General features: G+C 49.6%; 2 long non-coding RNA genes and 1 pseudogene across 3 annotated transcripts; 2 read left to right on the top strand and 1 right to left on the bottom strand.

Moving 5' to 3' along the window:
* The first annotated feature begins 92 nt into the window (after positions 1-92).
* On the top strand, positions 93-1,915 carry LOC131517790 (uncharacterized). Its single transcript, XR_009264841.1, has 2 exons — positions 93-1,840; positions 1,872-1,915. It is a non-coding gene; the product is annotated as an uncharacterized LOC131517790 (long non-coding RNA).
* A 3,687-nt stretch (positions 1,916-5,602) lies between these two features.
* On the top strand, positions 5,603-9,021 carry LOC131517788 (uncharacterized). Of its 2 annotated transcripts, none has more exons than XR_009264840.1 (4): positions 5,603-5,620; positions 6,535-6,663; positions 6,961-7,225; positions 7,398-9,021. It is a non-coding gene; the product is annotated as an uncharacterized LOC131517788 (long non-coding RNA). The 2 variants fall into 2 exon arrangements; XR_009264839.1 differs by lacking the exon at positions 5,603-5,620 and adding an exon at positions 5,637-5,811 and having other exon boundaries at positions 7,398-9,020.
* A 2,809-nt stretch (positions 9,022-11,830) lies between these two features.
* LOC131518281 (thioredoxin-like) lies at positions 11,831-12,264 on the bottom strand (annotated as a pseudogene).
* Between the last annotated feature and the right edge of the window lie 2,217 nt (positions 12,265-14,481).

Here is a 14,481-nt window from a genome sequence, read left to right as displayed (position 1 = left end):
GCCCCTCCTGCTTCCTGAGGCTCCGCTCGCCGCCTCAGCCCGCCCCCATCTCCCGGGTCCGGGGTTCCTTCCTCTGTCCTCCCTTCCCCCCGCCTTTCCCAGAGGTCTTCGCGGTCTCGCGAGATCAGGCTGGCCGCGGCTGGGGGCTGGCCGCGGGGCCGCGCTTTGTCGGTTTGAGCGACGGGGAGGGGGAAGATGGCGGTTGACTCCCTTCCCCCGCCGCTCTGGCTTCGGGGCGTTCCCACCGAGTTCCCCTCGTGGCGGGCGCGCGGCCTCCCCAGGGGGTTCCTAGCTGCCCTTTCGGTCCCCTGGGGACGCCCGTCGTCGGTCCTCGAGGCGGAAGTTGTTCCTCCTCCCTGCTCCTTTAGGCCTGGGCAGACGGTGATGATTGGGGGGGGGCCTGGCTCTTTCACCCCGAGTGCTGTCTTTTAAGGTCCGATGCCGGGGTCCATGTACCCGCGGCGACGGTGACTCGCCAAGACACCATTACAGGGTCGTGCGGCCCGTAGCCCGCCTTTCTCGCTCACTCCACGGCTCCCCTCCCCGGCACCAAGCCTGCCGGGGCTAGGCACGCCCGCACACCCGTTTTCTAAAGAGGGAAACACCAAATTAGTTCGTGACTCCGAGACCCTCCGGAAAGTGCGTCTCGGAGAGGTCTCCGTGTTCTCGTGCTCCACTATAACTTTGCTCAAAACGAGTATCACATTGGGTTACCACTCCTGGAATCCACTCCACAGTTTATAAATTGACTTCCTTGCTAGGCAAAGCATAGCCCAAAGCAGGTGTTCCTAATGAGGTTCCAGAGCGGTCCCTCTGGAATGGCTATTTAGAGCCTCTCATGTTTTCCTCCTTTTGAAGTGATTACAGAAACTCTCCCATTCTTTCAAAAACTTAAATTGTGCTTAAAAGTTTCAGTTGCTACTGTAAAAGCGATCGAGTCCATCCTGAAATTTGCAAACATAGTTGTTGTTAGCCAAGAGCCAAATAATAGAGCCAGGGGCTCTAATCTGCTTTCTGTGGTCTTCCCCATTTGAATAAAGTAGCAATGTTGTTGAGGACATGGTGAGGTGGATAAGGGTCTGCCCTTTGTTACAGATCTGTCAAATATGCAAGAAGGTTGGCACTGAAAGGTATGTTGATTTTTATTAGAGTAAATCATGATTTACAAGCTTCATAAACCATTACAAAATTTTTTTAACATGTATTTAATTTTGAGAGAGGGAGAGAGAGGATCCGAAGCAGGCTCTGCACTGACAGTAGAGAGCCCAGTGTGGGGCTCGAACTCACCAACCGTGAGATCGTGACCTGAGCCGAAGGCAGACGCTTAACTGACTGAGGCTTTAAAATTGACAATGTGGGTGAGGAGGTTAATAAATCAAAGGGAAGATCCAGAGTTGAGAGAAGTGATCTGTGTCCTTGGTGCCAGAGCTTCTGTTATAACCACCCAGTGTGTATACATGGGGGTATGATTGTTAAAAGAAATGCATAATGCTTTATGGGTACCAGGTTTCCCATCAGGTAAATGGAAAAGGTAGATCCCAAACAAGCTGCTTCTGGTTCAACATGAAATATGCCTTAGCAGCATTGAAACATTGGGGTTTTTGCATAGCTGCACGCGAATGACATTATTTTAGAAACTGTTGGAAAAGATGGGCGTGAAACTAGTCTAAGAGGCCTGCCTTCTCAGAAGTATTTTTTTTAAGTTTTTATTTTTTTATATTTAGTTTTGAAAGAGAGCGTGTGACATGAGTGGGGGAGGGGACAGAGGATCAAGTGGGCTCTGTGCTGACAGCAGGGAGCCCGGATGTGAGGCTCCAACTCTGTGAGATTATGACCTTAGGTGAAGTCAGGTACTTAACCGAGTCACCCAGGTGACCCTCAGAAGTATTTTTTAATAAAGCTAAATACAAAGTGATTTTCTTTTTTGCCATGTGTGATGGTTTCATATTTAATTTCATTAAAAAAACTTTGTACTAATTTTAACTTTAATTTTTAGCAGGTGTACCACTCATTTGTATCTAATCAGGGACAGCTCTATTTTTATTTTTTTGAGAGAGGACAAGTGGGGAAGGGGCAGAGAGAGAGGGAGAAAGAGGATCCAAAGCAGGTTCTGTGCTGACAGCAGAGAGCCCAATGGCGGGGCTCGAACTCATGAACTGTGAGGTCATAACCTGAGCTGAAGTCGGACACTTAACCAACTGAGCCACCCAGGTGCCCCCTGTATTTTTATTTTCTCAGTAGGCTCCACACCCAATGTGGGGCTTGAACTTATGACCCAAAGATCAAGAGTCACGTGCTCTACTGACCAAGCCAACTGGGCACCCCAGAATTTTAGTTTATTTTTTAAATTTACTTTTTTAAAAGTAGGCTACATGCCCAACATGGGGCTTGAACTGGGGATAGCTTTTTAAAATTATTCTTGGGGTGCCTGAGTGCCTTTGTTGAGTGTCCAACTCTTGATTTAGGCTCAGGTCATGATCCCAGGGTTGCATGATCGAACTCCAAGCTCAGCGTGGAGCCTGCTTGAGATTCTCTCTCTCACCCTCTTTCTCTCTCTCTCTCTCTCTCCCTCTGCCCCTCCCCCACTCACTAGCTCTCTTTAAAAAAAAAAACAATTATAAAATTATTCTTAACCATACCTTTGAATGCTTCTTAGAGCCTAAGAATTTGCTAAGTGCTTTGGATACACTATCTTATTTACTTCTTAGTCCCTATGAAGAATTTTTGTCCTTTTTTAAAGAGTTTTTGGTTTTGTACTCGATACAAGATACCTTTCCTAAAATTTGTTTTAAGTTTATTTATTTTGAGAGGGAGCGAGAGTGCACATGCACACAGGGGAAGGATGGGGGCGGGGGGGAGAGAATCTGAAGCAGGTTCCTCCCATTCAGTGCAGAGCAAACTGAGGCTTAGAGGAAAAAATTTGCCCAAGATCATATACTAGTAAGTGGCAGAGCTGGAAATTAAACTGAGATCTGTCTGACCCCAGAGTCTGTTCCCTTAACCATTACATGACACAGCCTTCCCAGGTAAATACAAACATACACAAAACTAGGCAATTTACATGTGAAGTCCCATTTAATCCTTTGACAATCATGTGAAGTAGTGTTGTTATTCCCATTTGACAGATGAGGAAACAGAGTCAGGAAGGTTAATTTTCTCCAAGTCACCTGCCTAATAAATGGTGGACAGCGTTTGAACTCTAGCTTGACGCCAAGCTCATTGCACAATTCTGCTTCCTACTTCTGGCTCTCCGCCTCATCTGGCTGTATTTACCCCAACCAGGTGCTCGCGGTTTGCTAAGTAATGGGCAGCCGGTGCCTATGAAATCTTTGTCAAATGAGTGCCTGAATGATGCCTTTCAGCACTTGCCTTGAAGGGCAGACATGAATAGCTGCTGAGAAGGTAAATTGGTAAATTGGCCTTCTGGTTGTTCAGATATGGGTGTCTGTTTTGTTTAGCATGAATTTGCCCCTCGAGCAAGATCAAGTCTGCACGGACCAAGAACCTTGGTGTTTCTGAGCTGTGGGCCACTGAGGGGCCCAGGACATTGCCCTCTGTGATGAGCCATCTGGTTGGACAGCGGGCCTCTGTAACATCCTACTCTCAGCATCTCTAGCCTCCATCGCACCGTTGGAGCAGAGCTTAGTTAGGCAAGTTCCTGTCTCCCCTGCTTGAGTAGGAGCTATAGGGGATTATGCATTGTTTTTCTTCTGGCAATAACCTGTCACAGGGGTGTGCATAGAGCAGACATTCAAAGCTGCTAGGAGGGAACTGAAGGTTATCTGATGAGTACAGAGGTGGTAAAGGCGTTGGCTATGTTGAAAGCTAGTGTCCCAAACCAGGGTAATCTAAGGCGTCCAGGTTAATAAACATTTCTGAGTTGCTGGGATACAGGCCCCGCCCACATCACAGGCCCTGCCCAGGGGCCTTATGTAAAAAAATAGCAGCTCTCTGACTCCCACTGAAGCTTGTCCCCACTCCTGAAATCTCTGACCCTCTGGGCAGGATGTCTCCCTGCCTTTGTGACAGGCCCCTCCCACCCAATACTTCCACCGCACCTCTGGCTTTCAGATGGCACTTTGTTGCATCTGCCTGTTTACTGGTCTGCCTCCCTCATTAGGCTGAACAGCTTGTGGTCAGGGGACCTGTCCTTGAGGAGCGCACAGAGTCAGCTACAAAGGGGACAGAGGCAGGAGGCAGAGGCGTCTACGAGGAAGAGATGAAGTGAGGTGTCACTGGAGACGGACATGATGTCTTGCTCCCGAGCATTTGACTCCAAGCGGAGCCTATCTTCTGTCATTCCTGGAAAAAGAGAAAAAAGTACACGATTGTATTGATTCAGTAGATGGCGGAGAAATGTGGATGACTTGGAGAACAGGCTCTGCTCTTGGGTTGCTTGAGTCTTGGTCGCCGGGAAGCCACACACAGTACAGGGCAGCAGCTATGCTGGTCTCGTCTGGCTTGCCTCAGGTCCTGTCTTCGGGGAAACAAAGTGTTTGGCTACCTAGCTGCACCCTCACCTGCTCAAGTCTGGTGGCTGCAGGAAAGGCCTTTGCTCAGACTTAAGGCCCTGCTGTGGGAGGGCACCACAATAAAAGGCCTGGGGGAGGCCGAGGGGCGTCCTGCGGCCAGTTGTCCCGCCTGAGACCCTGCGATTCCCGCTGACTCCTGACAGCCGTTTGCAAGCCTTTGTGAGGGGGCATCTTTGCGTGTTCCCACCTCTGCCACACACTGTCCTCTTTAGTTGTGAATCTGGCACATCTTTTTTTTTTTAATTTTTAAAAATGTTTATTTTTGAGACAGAGAATGAGCATGGGAGAGGCAGAGAGAGAGGGAGACAGAATCCGAAGCAGGCTCCAGGCTCTGGATGGACAGCACAGAGCCCGATGTGGGGCTCGAACTCACAAACCGCGAGATCATGACCTGAGCCAAAGTCGGACGCTAAACCCACTGAGCCACCCAGGCGCCCCGAATCTGGCACATCTTATCCACCCAGGTGAAGCATCCATATGCCAGCCAGTTAGCTTGCTGCTGACCTGTGGGCTGTGGCCTCACAGTGGAGCGCTAGACCCACACCACCGGGAAGCACAGCTTGTCATGCGCTTAGCAGAATCAGCTGGCACGTTGGGTGGAGTTGCCTTCTAGGCCTCCTTTTTTTAAAGGAGGCTTTACACCTAGCATGGAGCCCAGTGTGGGCCTTGAACTCACAACCCTGACATCAGGACCTGAGCCGAGATCGAGTTGGACACTTAACCGACTGAAACAGGCAGGCGCCCCTAGACCTAATTTTTGAGTACAAATGATCCTATGTTCCAGACTCTGTATTTTTTTATTAAAAATTTTTTTTTAATGTTTATTCATTTTTTGAGAGACAGAGTGTGAGTGGGGGAGGGGCAGAGAGAGAGGGAAACACAGAATCCAAAGCAGGCTCCAGGCTCTGGATGGACAGCACAGAGCCCGATGTGGGGCTCGAACTCACAAACCGCGAGATCATGACCTGAGCCAAAGTCGGACACTTAACCCATCGGGCCACCCAGGTGCCCCCTGGACTCTGTATTTCTTAAAGGATGCCTGTCTTGCTTATCTATGCAGGACACGGCCTCGTGGTTCTCAAATAGAGGTAAGCATCAGAATGTCTGGAGGGCTTATTGAAACACAGATTGCTGGGCCCCCCCCAGAGTGTGAGAGAGTAGGTCCGGGTGGGGCCCAGAATTTAGATTTGGAACCAGATCCCCTGGTTCCACAGGTGCTGCTGGTCCCCGGACCACACACAGCCCTAAGGCCGGGGGACCACATGACTTTGGAGCTCAGGTACCTCTTTTCCTTTCAGCAGCTTTCTTTTGAGTAATCCCCCGAGCCCTCATTCAGACAGTCTGTCTGGGAATCAAAGTCAAGAAGAACGAAATCGGTGTCCCAGTGACTGTGTTGCAGTTGTGGTGCCCAGGCCGCTTGGAGAAGTTTCGGGGCCGGCTGTCGGAGACTTTGTGTTGTATGCACCACGGCCAGGGGCCTCACAGTGGTTGTCCCAGTGACACTGTGCCGCTGTCACAATGCGGCTACCCATGTTCTCTCACTGGCGTGCCAACACCTCATGCTGTCCCCTCCTCTTGCGGTTGGGGAAACCAAGGCGTAGAGGGAGGATTTGTCTCAAGGCTGGGGCTGGGGTGCTGACGTCCAGCTGTAGGGTTTTTCCCACTGTCTAGGACCTCATTATCCTGTTTGGCATATCCCAGTTCTAGAGTTTGCTCCCCTTCCTTTGGCTGGATTTTAATTGCTCCAATGCTCCTTTTTTTTTTTAATTTTTTTTTAACGTTTTTATTTATTTTTGAGACAGAGAGAGACAGAGCATGAACGGGGGAGGGGCAGAGAGAGAGGGAGACACAGAATCGGAAGCAGGCTCCAGGCTCTGAGCCATCAGCCCAGAGCCCGACGCGGGGCTCGAACTCACAGACTGTGAGATCGTGACCTGAGCCGAAGTCGGATGCTTATCCGACTGAGCCACCCAGGCGCCCCAACTCCAATGCTCCTTTTTAGACACGTGAGAGGAGGCGGGACCCAAGGGCTGAGGGTGTATCTCCTCACGACGCTGACCTGCTTCAAGCAACCACTGTGTATCGCGCCTGCGGCCAAGCAGGACATTAGAGACGCAGGGGGCCCCTGCAGGTGCTGTACCCACTTGTACGCGTATGGTTGTTTGTGGGCGCTGGGGAGATGTCACCTGAAAGTCTAGATTTCTGATTCTGCAGGAAATAGGAAGCCCTGGCAATGCTGGGATATACCCGTATGTGGCCACGCCTCTGTCGTCCAGAGCTGAAGGTGGGGCATGAGTGCTCGCAGACGGCAGCCACCGTGTCTCTGTGCAGGCGTGCACGTGCGCCCACACCTGTCCCGTTCACTCCCGTTGCCTGCCTCACCTCCGCGCTGGCGTTCACGCCTCTGCTCGTTTCTTTCTTCCTCCAGCGAATGTGCATCAGATGCCATCTGTGTGCCAGCTCGAGGGAAGTTAGACGTTTGAGACCTTGCCCTAGTGTTCTAGGGCCGCTGGAACCAAGTAGCACAGACCCGGTGTGAGACAACAGATTTCTTCTCCCCTGGTTCTGGAGGCCAGAAGTCTGAAATCAAGGTTCCGGCAGGGCTGTGCCCTCTCTCTGTGCCTGGCGATGGCCGGCCGTCCTGGATGCTCTTCCGCTTGCTGTTGGTTGGACGCAAGCGCTGTCTCTGGAAGGTGACCCTCTTCCCTCTGCGACGTCGCAGGGCGGTCTCTCTGCGTGTGCCTGTCTCTCTGCGCGTGCCTGTCTCTGTGTGTCTTCTCAGAAGGATGCCAGACATGTTGGACGTAGGGCCCGCCCTACACCCTGGCCCAGTATGACCTCCTCTAAACTTGATTTCATTCGCAGAGACCCTGTTTCCAAATAAGGACTCATTCACCTCATTCAGGATCCGGACTTCCATGTATCCTTTGGGGAGATAGAGTTGAACTTGCGGCTGACATTTAAAGAAGGACCCCAAACAACTCCAAATGTAAAACCTGGCCCTGGCTCATCACTCATGTTTGGGAGACAAGACTCCCGAAGTGTCAGCAAGGACCCAGTGGCCGTCTGCCTTCCTGGAGCACGAACAGTGAGAGAGTCCCGTGGCCTCAGTGCTTCATGCACACCGACCACTTAATCCCTAACACAGCCCTCCCAGGGAGATTCTGTTGCCAGTGGACTTTGCAGATGAGGTAACTGAGGTGCAGAGAGGTCATACAGCTTTGCCAAAGTGCCTGGGGAGCAGAGCTGGGTGTGTGTGTGTGTGTGAACGACAGCAAGTGACAGCAGGTTGTTTCCTGTTCTCTTCAGACCCTTGGCCCTTGTGATGGGGACAGGTGAGGCTAACCTTTGTCTCAGCTGCCATCACAAAACCCAGTGCTTACCTCCTTTATCATCCCCCTGGGGCGTGTGCTGCTCTGTGACTTCCCAGGGCGATTGCAGGGGGCTTTGGGCATGATGTAGAAAAGGTCTGATTACTTTCTTGATCCCTAAACTCCCACTTGCATAAGATTTAGTCCATATTTAGGGTCAGTTTCCTGCATCTGCTGGCAGATGGAAGAGCCATCCAGAACCCATAACGATATGCTCTAAATAACGTTTATTTTGTGGTTCTGATCCATCTGAGTAAATATAGTTAGTACCAGATGGGACTTCTGCAATCTAGAGTTCTGAAGGCAAGAAAGGATTTGTTTTGAGTTTCCTTAAATTAGGTGAGCAATTTTTTCCTTGGGCTATCAACCCCCACGTTCAACATTCCCAGCGTGACATTTTGTACTGTTATACTTGGTAAGTAAAGCTTAGCTATTCTGAGGTTTATGTGCCAGGAGCCTATGCTCAGAGTTCCCTTTTTAGTTGCACTCATAAAGGCTGCTCACATGTTTGGGTATTTCATGCAGAAAGAAGTCTTTCGGGCTAGGTCATTCTCGGTTAGATATTTACAAAGTTCACGGCTATTTTTAACACACACCTCTGCTGCCTTAAAACCACAGTCAGCATTTAAAGCCATGACTGGCTTCTCTCACTTGGCATAATGTCTGCAAGGTTCACCCATTGTGGTAAGTGAAAGAAGCCAGTCACAAAAGGACAAATGCTGTATAAGTCCACTTAGATGAGGTTCCTAGGGTAGGCAGATTCATGGAAGCAGAAAGTATGCCAGGGGCTGGGGGAGGGGGTAATAGGGGAGTTAGTGTTTCACAGGGAAAGAGTTTCAGGTCGGGAAGATGGAAACATTCTGGAGATGGATGGTGGTTTTCTAACAATGTGACTATACTCAGTGCCACTGAACCGTATACATAAAAATGGCTAAAACGGTAAATTTTATGTTGTGTATATTTTACAAAACAAAAAAACATCCTATAATAACCTAAGCAACTCTATGTAAATTGATACAAGTGATACAATTGATAGAAACCTCACATGCCTGCGATTAAATATGATGCGTATCATAAATACTGACAATCATGCATATTTATATGACGTTTCTTTTGTTTTGTGCTTTTCTTTATTTTTCAATTTAAAGAGTTCCCCAGAAGATATAAATTTTAGCTAACTCTGTGACACTGAGCCCGTCTTAGCATTTTGAACTGCTATTGTCCTGTAAAATAGGTGGGGCGCGGGGTGGGGGGGGGTGTTAAAGACACGAAATTTACTCTGCGGAACAGTAGAAACCAAAGTAAATGGAAGTCACCCCTCAGTAAGATTCAAGTCGTAACAGAATCAAGTGCAGCACCGTCAACTCCTTAGCCTCCCAGGGCAAGAGTTGTCAACCCAAATCCTCCCAGGGCAAGAATCCTACACCCACATCCTCCCAGCGCCCTCCAGCCACCCCCCTCCCCCTCTCAGGTGATCACAGCAGGGCTGCAGGGCTGTGAGAGGCACTGAGGAACCACAGGGACTCCTGGAATAGAAATATAAAGGGATCCACATTCAACTAAGGAAACAACCAAACCAAACTCCATGCAGGCCAAACAAAACTCAAAGGGATTGTGTCTGGCCTGTGGGCCACTAGTTTGCAATTTCTGCTTCAGAGTGAGAGACTCTTGGATCTGGGAGGGACACTGGAGGACTTTTTGTCCTCACCCCTGCTTTTCCAAAGAAGAAACCATGATGAAGTTATGCATTGCTTTAGAAAGAACTGGCCTAGAATTAGCTACATCTTAGACAACAGTTTTAGGGCTCTCTTCTTCCTCAATGCTGGCTAGAAATTTTTTTTCCTCATTTCTTTATTTCAAATTTTTATTTTTGAGGGAGAGAGAGAGAGAGAGGATGTGCATGTGAGTCAGAGAAGAACAGAGAAAGAGAAGGAGAGAGAATCCCAAGCAAGCTCTGCACTGTCAGCACAGAGCCCAATGGGGGCTCGAACACATGAACAGTGAAATCATGACCTGAGCTGAAATCAAGAGTCAGATGCCTAACTGACTGAGCCACCCAGGCACCCCATTTTCCCCCCCAGATAGTATATCATTCCAAGTTTGAATTTGAATCTTTTCCTTAAACATAGATAAATTGATTTAATTTCATCTTACTGCACAAATGAAGTTCAGTGCCTAGTATTTTTCTGTTTGAGTGATAGCTGCCACTTTCCAACAAACTCCAGCACTTAATGGCCAGCAGAAATTTTGATATGCATACTACGTGTCTCCCAGCCTTTTCAAAATTGCCGTCATTTGCGTGTGGGCCTTTGGATAAAAATGCCGAAGGAAGTTATCGGTGGACGTTTTCATATATCTGATACTGCTGACCTTCTAAGATATATAACAAGTTTTGAGAAGGTAGATTTTTCTTTGGCTCTCTTGTTAACATCCGTTGTGAGAATTTGGATTACGTTAGGAGAGCTCTACACCAGGGCCATGAACTCGCAGACCTAGGATGAATACGGCCCCCGTAGATGTGTTATGCTTTGATCATCATTGTTTTGGGAGGAGGGGGATGAAATGGCTTTAGGTCATCATGTGCTCTGGAAGCTCCCCCAAGTAATGACATCTTCCTCTTTGAGGAACATACAGCCCCTTCCTGGCCATTGAAGACATGTGAGGTAGTGGTCCATCTTATTTGAGGGAGATCACAGTGCAGTGCTATCAAAATGAGCTTCTCCGGGACATGTGTTCAGAAGTTGAGTGTATGGGGCACCTGAGTGGCTCAGTTGGTTAAGTGTCCTTCGGCTTAACCATGACTTCGGCTCAGGTCATGATCTCACAGTTCATGGGTTCAAGCTCTGCGTCGGGCTCTGTGTTGACAGCTCAGAGCCTGGAGCCTGCTTCGGAGTCTGTGTCTCCCTCCCTCCCTCTCTCTCTCTGCCTCTCCCCCTCTCATTCTCTCTCTCTCTCAAAAATAAATAAACATTAAAAAAATAAAAATAAATAAAAAGAGTGTTGCCTGACCTTGCCTGGTTAGCCACGTGTGCGGTCAGCAGACTCTTCCCTTTGGACAGGGGATAGGCCTGTTTAGCTGCCCTGCATCTGGCCACGTGCAGGAGTATCTTGTGGCCCTTCAGCCCAGAACATTGGGAAGCCATGTCCTTGTGGAAGGAGCGAGCCCTGATAAATGGCAGAGGAGACCCCCGTACATCTAGAAATGGAATTCACAACCATACCGGTCCAGCCCAGTAAGCATACGTGGAGACACCCCCACTGGCCCTGCAGGGGTCATCACTGAAAGTAATGATAAGGACACCATAGTCTATTTGTCCAGCATCTGCCAGGCAGCAGGTTCTGAGCAAAGTTCTCACGGGTAGGAGGTCAGAGGCCATGTTAGTAACAAGCGCTGGCTCTGAGGGGGAGTTCGGGTGACCCCCTCGGCCCAGTTTGCTCAGAACCTCCCTGGTTTTAGCAGTGAAAATCCCTTATCCTGGAAAACCTCTCAGTCGCAGGCAAACTGGAACAGTTTGTCACCCTGGGGAGGGGCACACGTTTTACCTAAATTACTTGGTATAATATAAAGTGGGATGGGGAAAAATGTGGGCCGAAAGGACTATTGAGATCAAGTTCTGAGAAGTGCTGTCCACCCTCCAGGCAGCAGCCAGAGAGCATTTGCTTAAATTTTACTTTTTATCTCTCTCTTTTTTTAAGATTAAAAAATGTTTATTTAGAGAGCGAGAGAGCACACACATGAGGGAGGGGCAGAGAGAGAGAGGGAGAGAGAGAATCCCAAGCAGGCTCAGTGCTGTCAGCGCAGAGCCCGACACGGGGCTCGATCCATGAACCGTGGGATCATGACCTGAGCAGAAATCAAGGGCTGGATGCTTAGCAGACTGAGCCAGCCAGGTGCCCCATTTTTTTTTTTTTTTTTTTTTAGAATTAATATTTTATTGTCACTTATAATCAGATGGCAGTTGGGTATATAGTCTTCATACTTGATCTTTCCTTTTTGTAAATAAAAAATATCACAAGTTGTCAACATCCAATGACTGGTTATGTTTTCAGAAAACATAATTAGATTAATTCATTAATGGTAGCTTCAAGTTTCTCCTTATCAGCTCCAGAAAATTCACCCACCTTCTGTCCCTTTTTTAAAAACGGGAGGGTTGACTTCACATCTGAAGCAACCTCTGACAGTCACCCACGTCTACTTCAAGGCACACCACGTTGGGATCCTTCTCAGAGAGGGGATGAGAGATGGACTTGACCATTTTGCAAGGCCCACACCCTGTGGCAGAGAAGTCAACTACTAAAGTTTTCCCCTCACTGTTCAAGGCTTCCTGAAAAGCGTATTTGCTCTCGATCTGCTTCACCATTTTGGCGGCTGGGGTCTGACAAGCGACCGTAAGGACCAATGGAAGTGGATCCTAAATGCGGCCAGAGCTCCAGGCGCCCCACGTTTTACCTTTCGGGAGCAGCTTTAGATTCACAGTGAAACTGAGCGGAAATTAGAGATTTCCATCATGCCCGCTGTCCACACACAGGCACGCCTCTCCCAGTGTGGACATCCCACCAGGTGGGACATTTGTTACAATTGATGAGCCCACATCGACGTGTGGTCATTACCCACGTAGGCCGTAGTTCGCTTTGAAGTTCACTCTTGGGGCACATCCTACACAGAAGAGCATTTTTAAAAAGTGAGACGCAGCAGAAGGAGCAGAGTGACCACAGTCCCGTTCTGTGAGCTGCATGTGTGCACGTATTGGCTGTCACGGAGAGCGCTTCCCTAATTGGCCTGGGGTGACGAGTGGTCACGAGACTCTGCTTGGGTGTTGAAGGGACACGTTGCGTGTCAGTTTGGAGAGAACCCAAGGGCTTTGTGGGGTTGTGAGGAAATCCGAGATTGAATGGAGAGTCAGGAATATGGCGGGAGGCCCTGGGCCTCCTGCTAAGGGACACTTGGCTTTTTCTCTCTCTCGCCCAGTGGAAATTGCCCAAGGTGGTCCCAGCACGGTGTCAGGATGCCTTCAGGAGTCAGGCTCTGCACTTTGCCACTTTCTCTCTCTCTCTTTTTTTTTTTTTTTTTTAAGTTTATTTATTTTGAGAGAGAGCCAGATGCAGGGCTTGAACTCACAAACCATGAGACAGACCTAAGTTGAAGTCGGACACTCAACCGACTGAGCCATCCAGGTGCCCCAGCCACTTTTTCTTTTAAACCCACGGAACACAAAGTGACCAGGTGACATCATTTTGGGTGGTTGAGCTTGGTTGCCTTGGATGGGGCTGCCGCCCTCCTGAATGCAGGATCTCTGCTGCCCTCTGGTCCGGCCTGGATGCCGTGCGTTCTTCCGATGATGTTGTATGCTTTCTCTCTGGCCTGCTGTCCCTTCCTGCTCTGGCTATGTCCCTCCTGGAAAATGCCTACACCCCATCCCCTCCCCTCCAATGAGCCTTCTTTTTGTGCCTGTTTATGGACTGTCTTTGGGGAGCCCCACACCTGCCTGGTGGTTTCCCGCTGTTCCTTTGGGAAACACAATTGCTGATTACCCTCCCAGCCCGAACACTAGAATTTACTGCTTCGAGAGACGCATACCTTTGAAAACAAAAAAGCCTATTTGTCGTGCTTTGTCCTCCCAAGGGCAAATGGGGTAACAAAGGAAAGGAAGGACCTTCTGCATCTTTAACAGGTTGCTCTGCCCTGCTTGCGTGCCCTGCAGCCAGACTGTTGGCTCCTTGTGACCGAATGCTGCGGCACCCAGCTCCGTTTCCTGCCCACGTTGGCGCTTTGTTGAGTGATGAGTGTTGATGAGGTTTTGGGGTGATGGTGGGGGGTCCGGAGCTGACGACGTAGAAAGAATTCTTGAAGACATCTTTGGTGCAAAAAAAGGTGATTTTATTAAAACGTGGGGACAGGATCTGTGATGTGCTAAGGAAGACTCCTAAGATGCCTGAGGCCTTGCTGTTGTCCAGCCAAGGTGGTTTTCCCTCTAGTAAGGCATTAACATCAGGATGTTCGCAGGTGCCTGGAGAAATGTTCTACTCTGTCTTGGTCTGAAGTATCTGTCAATGGGCTGCAGGTTATGAGGAAATTTAATTTTATCTGCCATTTCCTTCTGGCCTTTGTTTCCCATGTCACTATGGAGGGGTGATGTTGGGGCTCCTCTGAGAAGCAGCGGGGACTAAAGGTTTGCACGAGGGAGATGTCCGTGGGGGAGAAAATGGATGCAGGTGCCGAGGGCTGGGAGAGCGGGGACAGCCATGCACATTGGACTCCAGGGTGAGGAGGGAAGGCTGGTGGCTTGGAGGGCCTGCTGCCTCAGCAAGGTCTGGCGTGGCCATCAGAGGAGGCCTTGTGTTCTAGGAGCGGGCCTGCCCGCACATCCGTGCTGCGCTCGGTCACGGCTGGTGGTAGCCATGGGAAGCTTGGATCTCAGAGCTCGGCAGCTGTGCCCTGGACCAGTTACCTTCCCTGGATCTCAGGGTCTGCGTCCTTACGGCCACCACATTCTTCTGGGCATGACCGGCCTGGACCTGTCCCCTCGCCCCACCTCCGTGATTACAGATGCAAAGATGAAGGGGAACAGTGCCCCTGA

This window comes from Neofelis nebulosa, chromosome 7 (assembly GCF_028018385.1).
Source record: "Neofelis nebulosa isolate mNeoNeb1 chromosome 7, mNeoNeb1.pri, whole genome shotgun sequence".
In the NCBI taxonomy this organism is placed as follows: Eukaryota; Metazoa; Chordata; class Mammalia; order Carnivora; family Felidae; genus Neofelis; species Neofelis nebulosa.
This window is presented reverse-complemented; position numbering and strand designations above follow the sequence as displayed.